The sequence below is a fragment of the Phocoena sinus genome, chromosome 1 (genome assembly GCF_008692025.1).
Source record: "Phocoena sinus isolate mPhoSin1 chromosome 1, mPhoSin1.pri, whole genome shotgun sequence".
Taxonomy (NCBI): Eukaryota; Metazoa; Chordata; class Mammalia; order Artiodactyla; family Phocoenidae; genus Phocoena; species Phocoena sinus.
In genome coordinates this window covers 79441614-79452243 of record NC_045763.1, presented here as the reverse complement: position 1 = coordinate 79452243, position 10630 = coordinate 79441614, and positions in this window count along the sequence as shown.

Below are 10630 nucleotides of genomic sequence, written 5' to 3'. Positions count from 1 at the left end.
AAGAAAAGGGAACACTCTTGCACTGCTGGTGGGAATGTGAATTGGTACAGCCACTATGGAGAACAGTATGGAAGTTCCTTAAAAATCTACAAATATAACTACCATATGACCCAGCAATCCCACTACTGGACATATACCCTGAGAAAACCATAATTCAAAAAGAGTCATGTACCAAAATGTTCATTGCAGCTCTATTTACAATAGCCAGGAGATGGGAACAACCTAAGTGTCCATCATCGGATGAATGGGTAAAGAAGATGTGGCACATATATCCAGTGGAATATTACTCAGCCATAAAAAGAAACGAAGTTGAGCTATTTGTAATGAGGTGGATGGACCTAGAGTCTGTCATACAGAGTGAAGTAAGTCAGAAAGAGAAAGACAAATACTGTATGCTAACACATATATATGGAATTTAAGGGAAAAAATGTCATGAAAAACCTAGGGGTAAGACAGGAATAAAGACACAGACCTACTAGAGAATGGACTTGAGGATATGGGGAGGAGGAAGGGTAAGCTGTGACAAAGCGAGAGAGTGGCATGGACATATATACACTACCAACCGTAAAATAGATAGCTAGTGGGAAGCAACCGCATAGCACAGGGCGATCAGTTTGGTGCTTTGTGACCACCAAGAGGGATGGGATAGGGAGGGTGGGAGGGAGGGAGATGCAAGAGGGAAGAGATATAGGAACATATGTATATGTATAACTGATTCGCTTTGTTATAAAGCAGAAACTAACACACCATTGTAAAGCAATTATACTCCAATAAAGATGATAAAAAAAAAGAAACATAAAAAAAGAAAAGAAAAGAGGTAAATATTAACTAATCATGGATCAGACCAAAAAATTAAAGGGGTAGAGAAATGAAATTTCTTTTCTTCTCCAAGAAGGAGGTAACTTAAAGTTGGATCCAACTGATTCATCTAAAGAATGTTTTCATTTCCTCTAACAGAACAGCCCTGATGACAAAGTTACAAAATTATAATTTTCAGCACCTACATAGAAATGGTCATTGTGATATTGTTTTCTCTTTTTTTGTTAGCCAACCATCAGGCCCAGTAACCTTGCTTTAGCTTCAGTGAAAGCTTCTGGTACTCATCAGCAGTGATGGGTTGCCCATTTGCTTCCAGCTCCAGGGAGAAATCTCTCAGAGTCCACACCAAGTCTGGAAAGCAGCTCACAAAGTCAGCTGAGTCTTTGGCCTCACGTTTACCAGGTGAGGATTTTGCCCTGATTCAATCTGTCAGTTCTGTCACATAGCTTAGATGCTAACATAGGACAACTGCAGAAAAGGAGTAGCACCTTTTATGCTGTATTTTCTCCCAAAGCTTATATAAAATAATTTTTCTTAATTAGTTTATTCATTAATTCATTCCACAAACATTTATTGAAAACTTACTATGGGAGACCTTCAAGATGGCGGAGGAGTAAGACATGGAGATCACCTTCCTCCCCATCAATACATCAAAAAAACATCTACATGTGGAACAACTCCTACAGAACACTTACTGAATGCTGGCAGAAGACCTCAGACTTCCAAAAGGGCATTAAAATCCCCACGTACCTGGGTCGGGCAAAAGAAAAAACAGAGAGAAATGAATAGGGACGGACCTGTGCTTCTGGGAGGGAGCTGTGAAGGAGGAAAAGTTTCCACACACTGGGAAGCCCCTTCACTTGCAGGGACAGGGAGGGGGAAGCTTCGGAGCCGCGGAGGAGAGCGCAGCAACATGGGTGCAGAGGGCAAAGCAGAGAGATTCCTGCACAGAGGATTGGTGCCGACCAGCACTCACCAGCCCGAGAGGCTTGTCTGCTCACCCACCAGGGTGGGTGGGGGCTGGGAGCTGAGGCTTGGGCTTCAGAGGTCAGACTCCAAGATGACTGGGGTTGGCTGCATGAAGACAGCCTGAAGGGGGCTAGTGTGCCACAGCTAGCCAGGAGGGAGTCCGGGAAAAAGTCTAGACCTGCTGGAGAGGCAAGAAACCATTGTTTCAGGGTGTGCAAGAAGAGGGGCTTCCTGCTCCGTGTACCCACAGATGGCAGAGCAGTGCCTAAGCAAGCTCCAGAGATGGGCACGGGCCGCGACTATCATCTAGGACCCCACAGACAGGTGTGGACCACTATCACTGCAACTGCTGCCACCAAGAATCCTGTGTGCAAGCACAGGTCACTATCCACACCTCCCCTCTTGGGAGCCTGTGCAGCACACCACTGCCAGGGTCCCGCGATCCAGGGCCAACTTCCCTGGGAGAACACATGGCGTGCCTTAGGCTGTTGCAATGCCATGCTGGCCTCTTCCACTGCAGGCACACCCTGCATTCCAATTATGACTACCATACTCCTCCCTCTCCCTGGCCTGAGTGAGCAAGAGACACCTTATCAGCTGCTGCTTTAATCCCTTCCTGTCTGGGTGGGGAAAAGATGCCTGAAGGCACCCGACATGCAGAGACAGGGCCAAAACCAAAGCTGAACCATAGGAGCTGTGCAAACAAACAAGAGAAAGGGACATTTCTGCTACAGCCTCAGGAGCAGTGGATTAAATCCCTGCAATCGGCTTGATAAATCCTGCATCTGTGAAATACCTGAATAGAAAATGAATGTTCCCAAAACTGAGGCGGTGGGCTCTGGGAGCAACTATAGACTTGGGGTTTGCTTTGTGTGTTTGATTTGGTTTTGGTGTTATGTTTATCTTAGTTTTTAGGGCTTGTTTTCATTGGTGGGTTTCTTTATTTTTTGGGTTGCTCTCTTCTTTTTTTTTTCTTTTTCCTTGTGTGTGTGTGTGTGTGTGTGTGTGTGTGTGTGTGTGTGTGTGTGTGTATGTTTCTTTGCATGATTTTGTCTGTTTAGTTTTCTTTAACCATTTTTCCTGGGGTTCTGTCTGTTTGTTTCTTTTTTTTTTTTCTTTTTATGAGTATATGTGCTTCTTTTGGTGATTTTATTTGTTTAGTTTTGCGTTTACTGTTTGTTTTGGGGTGCTTTCTGTTATTGTTTTTTCTTCTTCTTTCTTTTCTTCCATGTCATGTGGCTGGCAGGGTCTTGGTGCTCCAGCCAGGTGTTGGGCCTGAGCCTCTGAGGTGGGAGAGCTAAATTCAGGACATTGGACCACCAGAGACCACCCGCCCCCACTTAATATCAATTGGCGAGAGCTCTCCCAGAGATCTCCATCTCAATGCTAAGACCCAGCTCCACCAAACAACCAGCAAGCTCCAGTGCTGGACACCCCATGCCAAACAACTAGCAAGACAGGAACACAAACCCACCCATTAGCAGAGAGGCTGCCTAAAATCATACTATGTTCACAGACACCCCAAAACACACCATCAGATGCAGCCCTGCCCACCAGAAAGACAAGATCCAGATCCACTCACCAAAACACAGGCACCAGTCCCCCCCACCAGGAAGCCTACACAAGTCACTGAACCAACCTCACCCACTGGGGGCAGACACTAAAAACAATGGGAACTACGAACCCATAGACTGCGAAAAGGAGACCCCAAACACAGTAAGTTAAAAAAAATGAGAAGACAGAGAATTATGCAGCAGATGAAGAAGCAAGGTAAAAACCCATCAGACCACACAAATGAAGAGGAAATAGGCAGTCTACCTGAAAAAGAATTCAGAGTAATGATAGTAAAGATGATCCAAAATCTCAGAAATAGAATGGAAAAAATACAAGAAACGTTTAACAAGGACCTAGAAGAACTAAAGAGCAAACAAAGAATGATGAACAACATAGTAAATGGAATTAAAAATTCTCTAGAAGGAATCAATATAGCAGAATAACTGAGACAGAAGAATGGTTAAGTAACCTGGAAGATAAAATAGTGAAAATAACAACCACAGAGCAGAATAAAGAAAAAAGAATGAAAAGAATTAAGGGCAGTCTCAGAGACATCTGGGGCAACATTAAATGCACCAACATTCAGATTATAGCGGTCCCAGAATAAGAAGAGAAAAAGAAAGGGTCTAAGAAAATATTTGAAGGACTATAATTGAAAATTTCCCTAACATGGGATAGGAAATAGTCAATCAAGTCCAGGAAGCACAGAGAGTCCCATACAGGATAAATCCAAGGAGAAACATGCCAAGACACATATTAAGCAAACTATCAAAAATTAAATACAAAGAAAAAATATTAAAAGAAGCAAGGGAAAAGCAACAAATAACACACAAGGGAATCCCCATAAGCTTAACAGCTGATCTTTCAGCAGAAACTCTGCAAGCCAGAAGGGAGTGGCAGGACATATTTAAAGTGATGAAAAGGAAAAATTTACAACCAAGATTACTCTACCCAGCAAGGATGTCATTCAGATTTGATGGAGAAATTAAAACCTTTACAGACAAGAAAAAGCTGAGAGAGTTCAGCACCACCAAACCAGCTTTACAACAAATGCTAAAGGAACTTCTCTAGGCAGGAAACACAAAAGAAGGAAAAGACCAACAATAACAAATCCAAAACAATTAAGAAAATGGTAATAGGAACATACATATAGATAGTTACCTTAAATGTAAATGGATTAAATGCTCCAACCAAAAGACACAGACTCACTGAATGGATACAAAACCAAGATCAGTAAATATGCTGTTTACAAGAGACCCACTTCAGACCCAGGGACACATACAGACTGAAAATGAGGGGATGGAAAAAGATATTCCATGCAAATGGAAATCAGAGGAAAGCTGGAGTAGCAATTCTCATATCAGACAAAATAGACTTTAAAATAAAGACTATTACAAGAGACAAAGAAGGACACTACATAATGATCAAGGGATCAATCCAAGAAGAAGATATAACAATTGTAAATATTTATGCACCCAACATAGGAGCACCTCAATACATAAGGCAAATGCTAACAGCCATAAAGGGGAAATCAACAATAACACAGTAATAGTAGGGGACTTTGACACCTCACTTCCACCAATGGACAGATCATCCGAAATGAAAATAAATAAGGAAACACAAGCTTTAAATGGAACATTAGACAAGATGGACTTAATTGATATTTATAGGGCATTCCATCCAAAAACAACAAAATAAACTTTCTTCTCAAGTGCCCATGGAACATTCTCCAGGGTAAATCATATCTTGGGTCACAAATAAAGCCTTGGTAAATTTAAGAAAATCGAAATTACATCAAGTGTCCTTTTGACCACAAACCGAAGAGACTAGATATTAATTACAGGAAAAACTGTAAAAAAAATTTTAAAAAATGGAGGCTAAACAATACGCTACTAAATAACCAAGAGATCACTGAAGAAATCAAAGAGGGAATAAAAAAAATACCTAGAAACAAATGACAGTGAAAACACGACAATCCAAAACCTATGGGATGCAGCAGAAACAGTTCTAAGAGGGAAGTTTATAGTCATACAGTCCTACCTCAAAAACAAGAAAGTTCCAAATAAACAACCTAACCTTACCTCTTAAGCAATTAGAGAAAGAAGAACAAAAAACCCTCAACGTTAGCTGAAGGAAAGAAATCAGATCAGAAAGAAATGAAGGAAATAATAGCAATGATTGTTCTCTGAGAAAATAAACAGAATTGATAAACCATTAGCCAGACTCCTCAGTGATAAAAGGGAGAAGACTCAAATCAACAGATTTAGAAATGAAAAAGGAGAAATAACAACTGACACTGCAGAAATACAAAGGATCATGAGAGACTACTACAAGCAACTCTATGCCAATAAAATGGACAGCCTGGAAGAAATGGACAAATTCTTAGAAAAGTACAACCTTCTAAGACTGAACCAGGAAGAAATAGAAAATATGAACAGACCAATCACAAGTACTGAAATTGAAATTGTGACTAAAAATCTCCCAACAAACAAAAGCCCAGGATCAGGTGTCTACACTGGAGAATTCTATCAAACATTTAGAGAAGAGCTAACACGTTTCCTTCTCAAAATCTTCCAAAATATAACAGAGAGAGAAACACTCCCAAACTCATTCTATGAGACCACCATCACCTGATACCAAAACCAGACAAAGATGTCACAAAAAAAAGAAAATTACAGACCAGTATCACTAATGAAGATAGATGCAAAAATCCTCAACCAAAGACTAGCAAACAGAATACAAAAACACATTAAAAGGACCATGATCAGTTGGGGTTTATCCCAGGAATGCAAGGATTCTTCAATATACACAAATCAATCAATGTGATGCAACATATTAACAAATTGAAGCATAAAACCATATGATAATCTCAATAGATGCAGAAAAAGCTTTTGACAAAATTCAACACCCATTTTTCATAAAAACTCTCCAGAAAGCAGGCATAGAGCAAACCTACCCGAACATAATAAAGGCCCTATATGACAAACCCACAGCCAACATCATTCTCAATGGTGAGAAACTGAAAGCATTTCCTCTAAGATCAGAAACAAGGCAAGGGTGCCCACTCTCACCACTATTATTCAACATAGTTTTGGAAGTTTTAGCCACAGCAATCAGAAAAGAAAAAGAAATAAAAGGAAACCAAATTGGAAAAGAAATAAAACTGTCACTGTTTGCAGATGACATGATACTATACGTAGAGAATCCTATAGATGTTGCCAAAAAACTACTAGAGCTTATCAATGAATTTGGTAAAGTAGCAGGATGCAAAATTAATGCACAGAAATCTCTTGCATTCCTATACATTAACAATGAGAAAGAGAAATTAAGGAAACACTCCCGTTTACCATTGCAACAAAAATAATAAAATACCTAAGATTAAACCTACCTAAGGAGACAAAAGACCTGTATGCAGAAAACTATAAGACACTGATGAAATAAATTAAAGATGATACAAACAGAAGGAGAGATATACCATGTTCTTGGATTGGAAGATTCAACATTGTGAAAATGACTATACTACCCTCCAAAATCTACAGATTCAATGCAATCCCTATCAAACTACCAATGGCACTTTTCACAGAACTAGTACAAAAAATTTCGCAATTTGTATGGAAACACAAAAGACCCAAATAGCCAAATCAATCTTGGGAAAGAAAAACGGAGCTGGTGGAATCAGGGTCCCTGACTTCAGACTATACTACAAAGCTACAGTAATCAAGACAGTATGGTACTGACACAAAAACTGACATATAGATAATTGGAACAGGATATAAAGCCTAGAGTTAAACCCACGCACATATGGTCAACTTATGTTTGACAAAGGAGGCAAGGATGTTCAATGGAGAAAAGATGGTCTCTTCAACAAGTTGTGCTGAGAATACTGGACAGCTACATGTAAAAGAATGAAATTAGAAGACTTCCTAACACCATACAAAAAAATAAACTCAAAATGGATTAAAGACCTAAATATAAGGTCAGACACTATAAAACTCTTAGAGGAAAACATAGGCACAACACTCTATGACATACATCACAGCAAGATCCTTTTTGACTGACCTCCTAGAGAAATGGAAATGAAAACAAAAATAAACAAATGGGACCGATTGAAACTTAAAAGATTTTGCACAGCAAAGGAAACCGTAAACAACACTAAAAGACAAACTTCAAATGGTAGAAAATATTTGCAAAGGAAACAACTGACAAAGGATTCATCTCCAACATATATAAGCATGTCATTTAGCTCAATATCAAAAAAACAAACAACCCAATTCAAAAATGGGCGGAAGACCTAAATAGACATTTCTGCAAAGAAGATATACAGATTGCCAACAAACACGTGAAAGGATGCTCACCATCACTCATCATTAGAGAAATCCACATCAAAACTACAATGAGGTATCACCTCACACCAGTTAGAATGGTCATCATCAGAAAATTTACAAACAACAAATGCTGGAGATGGTTTGGAGAAAAGGGAACCCTCTTGCACTGTTTGTGGGAATGTAAATTGATAGAGCCACTATGGAGAACAGTATGGAGCTTCCTTAAAAAACTAAAAATAGAATTACCATATGACCCAGCAATCCCGCTACTGGGCATATACCCAGAGAAAACCATAATTCAAAAAGACACATGCACCCCAATGTTCACTGCAGCACTATTTACAATAGCCAGGTCATGGAAGGAACCTAAATGCCCATCTACAGATGAATGGATAAAGAAGATGTGGCAAATGTATATAATGGAATACTAGCCATATAAAGGAACGAACTTGGGTCATTTTTAGAGATGTGGATGGACTTACAGTCTGTCATACAGAGTGAAGTAAGTCAAAAAGAGAAAAATAATTATCGTATATTAACACATATATGTGGAATCTAGAAAAATGGTACAGATGAAACAGTTTGCAAGGCAGAAATAGAGACACAGATGTAGAGGACAAACGTATGGACACCAAGGGGAGAAAGAGAGGGTGTGGGATGAGTTGGGAGATTGGGATTGACATATATACACTAATATGTATAAAACAGATAACTAGTAAAAACCTGCTGTATAAAAAATAAATTAATTAAAATTTTAAAAAATGTTAGCCTTAGAAAAGGAAAATCTTGTCACATACTACAACATGGGTTAAGTATGAAGACGTTATTTTAAAAAAATAACCCAGTTAGAAAAAGATCAGTACCTTCTGATTCCACTTATATGAGGTATGTAAGGTAGTCAAACTCACAGAAACATAAAGTAGAATGGTGGTTGTCAAGGGCTAGGGTGAAAGGTTAAGGGGGAGTTGTTCGATGGGTCTAGAGTTTCAGTTTTGCAGGATGAAGAAGCTCTGGAGATTTGTTCCATAATGATGGAATATAATTAACATGCAAGTATAGTTAATCTGTACACTTAAAAGAGAATGGTAAAATTTATGTTGTTTTTTAACCACAATTAAAAAGGAAACATAATAATGTAAGAATATACATAACAATTTGAACTGAAATGTAGAAAACTGCACAATAATACTGAAAGACTAAAAAAGAGTTTTAAATAAATAAAGCAACAATCCATACTCCAAAATGAAAGCAATTAACTAAAAATAGTATCTAGGAGTCAGTTTCTCTTTCCTGTGACAATCAGGAAGGAGCTGGCTTCCTAACACCTAGTCAATTTCTGAGAAACTAAGTTTATTTTTGCTTTTGCTTTCCACTGGCATGTGTTCAATAAAATAGTTGCAAGTTGGCCTTAATTGACATAAGAAAACCTTAATTGACATAAGAAAACCCCTTCTCATGAGAAAAAGTAGAGGAGAGCCAGAGACTTTTAATTTATAAAATGACCTATCAGAATGTTAGTATAGTTAATAAGGCTACAGCACCAGAGTGTTTCAGTCCACTTTTGCAAATACAGAGCCATGGTGGGCAAAAGGGTGAAGGGGATTAAGAGGTACATACCTCTAGTTATACAATGCATAAACCACAGGGATGTAATATACAGCATAAGGAATATGGTCAGTGATATTTTAATAACTTTGTATGAGGACAGGTGGTTACAGACTTATTGTGGTGATCATTTCATAATGTATGCACATGTCAAATTATTATGTAGTACACCTGACACTAATATAATATTGTATGTCAACTATATTTCAATTTAAAAGTTATTTTACAAAATGTAAGAAAAAACCAACATATCAATATTATATATACATAAAATATATAATTTTAAAAGTATAACTAAATTGACAAAATACTTTACTTAGGCATTTTACTATTTCTTCTACACTTCAAATTGGAAAAATGTGGGGTAACCTTCATATTTGGAGCCATTTTATATTTAGTCACACATAATATCCATTGAGCTTATACTCTCTTCCAAACTCTGTTTTAATTGCTGGAGACACACACCTGTGAACACATGAGGTCCCTGTTTTTATGAAGTTGAATTTCAGGTAGTCATAGGGAAAAGTAAAAAAAAAAAAAAGCAAGGGGCTTCCCTGGTGATGCAGTGGTTGGGAGTCCGCCTCCCGATGCAGGGGACACGGGTTCGTGCCCCGGTCCGGGAAGATCCCACATGCCGTGGAGTGGCTGGGCCCGTGAGCCATGGCCGCTGAGCCTGCGTGTCTGGAGCCTGTGCTCCGCAACGGGAGAGGCCACAACAGTGAGAGGCCCGCGTACCGCAAAAAGAAGAAGAAGAAGAAAAAAAAAAAGGTGATGGGTTGGAGATTAACTTACATGGAAGACCTCAGTGAGAAGATGCCATTTAGCCGAGACCAGTAGAATAAGAAGGAACCAATCTTGCCAAGATCAGGGGTAAGAAAGTTCCAGATGCAGAAAATTGCTGTACATAGACCGCTAAGAAAGGAAGAAACTAGGTGTGTTCCAGCAACTGAAAGACCCAGATAAATCACATTTTTCAAAGCAAGTTAAAGTGCTACTTACTCAGAGACACTTTAAAAAAGATAATGGCAAAGAGGGAAAGAAAGGAGTGTACTTTATTTGTTAAATTTCAGACACTGGCTTCCAGGTGTGGAGAAATGCACTTATACTATGAGATCAGGAGAGAAACTTATAGATATCTCCCTTTCTCCTCACTTCCCTATTCCTTCCTTCAGAAACATTGTTCAGGCGGAGAAAAAACATAGTTTAAGGGTAAACAGAGTTTCAACTTTGCATCCTACCTCTATAACTTGCTTAATGAATCTGAACAGGCATATTATTTTACCCTCCCTCAAGCCTCCTGCAAGATGGAGACAATACCGCTTATTTTGCATGACTGTAGTCAGGATTGAATTAGACAT